Raw genomic sequence first — 1,335 nt, forward strand, 5'->3', positions numbered from 1 at the left:
ATGGGCAGCAAGAAATAGCATAAGATAATACTGATATAATCAGGAATTTTTTCAATATCAACACTAATCTGCCAACTATTCCACATGGATGTTTAAAGATAATGATCTGATTGTATACATAAATATATTCTCTTTAAAGCTTTTAGCTTCCCTAACTAGTTATAATAATTGATTAGTTGCTTATTAGATAAAAGTCAAACAACCAAGCAGAGTACTTCTGACATTTTAAGTAAATGTCATGTTGCATCACTGGATATTCCTGTTCATGGCCCAATACCCCATTCTCCTTCCACTCAGGAGATATATGCTAAGATGATAAAAGGTTTAATTCACATATGTTGCCTGCAGGTAATACGTTGGGGTTAGCAAAATAAAAATAAAAGCAATGAGATCCAACTCAACTTAACGTAGCAGTACAAATAAACACTGAGCATCTAGAGAGGCTATTTAATTGAATGCCAATTATCTAAGTTGGAACTCGGGCTTTTCTAACGCTCTTCTGTCTGATATCAGGAAAATGCCATGTTTTCTCCTTTGTCATAGTCAAGGAGTAAGAAAGCAGCACTAGAGAACCTATATTGAAGATGGGTAGGGGGCAGCCATGTGAGGAAGACACAAGGTAACACTGGTATTGTTATATCAAGCCAAATATCACTTAAACTGAGTGAAGTTTTTAAATGCCAATTTGAAAACCATGAAAAGTCTTCAACAAATATATTACAATCAAGAAGAGTAGGCTAAATATTTTTTCACATCATTTACCAGTGATTGTTGTAAATGTACTTCCACCTTAATTAATAAAAGATGATTTCAAATGAATAAATCACAAAGGATTTTCTTCCAGCGCTTGGCCTAATGATGAATAAATGAAGACGAGAGAATTCTATTGGAACATAAAGACTTTTTTTTCCCTTAAAGGTGAGCTAAAATGGCTTTTAAAAATACACAAAGAAAATGTGTTTTACTGAAAAGAAAAATCTTCATTCACTGTATTTGACATTAAAGCTAAGGGAAATCTGTAGAAATAAAGTCTCTTCAAAGACATTTTTATGTGTAGGAGTTCTGATTAACTGATTGAGAAGAGGACAATAATATTTTTCCTCCTAAGATTAAAAAAAGTTAAAAATAAATGCAGTTAATACAACTGCAATAAAAGAGTCAGTTAAGTGGAACGTCCAATGTTATAGAACAGTGAGACAGCAATAATCATAACAAAGGGAGTTTTAAAACAGGGAAAGAAATAGAAAATGCAATTTACTGTTTTGTTAACGGGGAACATTTTATAAGCTTATGAAGTAAAAGGTTTCAGCACATTTTTAGGTATTCATGTATACT

The sequence above is a fragment of the Propithecus coquereli genome, unplaced genomic scaffold, assembly GCF_000956105.1.
Source record: "Propithecus coquereli isolate 6110/MARCELLA unplaced genomic scaffold, Pcoq_1.0 Scaffold219, whole genome shotgun sequence".
In the NCBI taxonomy this organism is placed as follows: domain Eukaryota; kingdom Metazoa; phylum Chordata; class Mammalia; order Primates; family Indriidae; genus Propithecus; species Propithecus coquereli.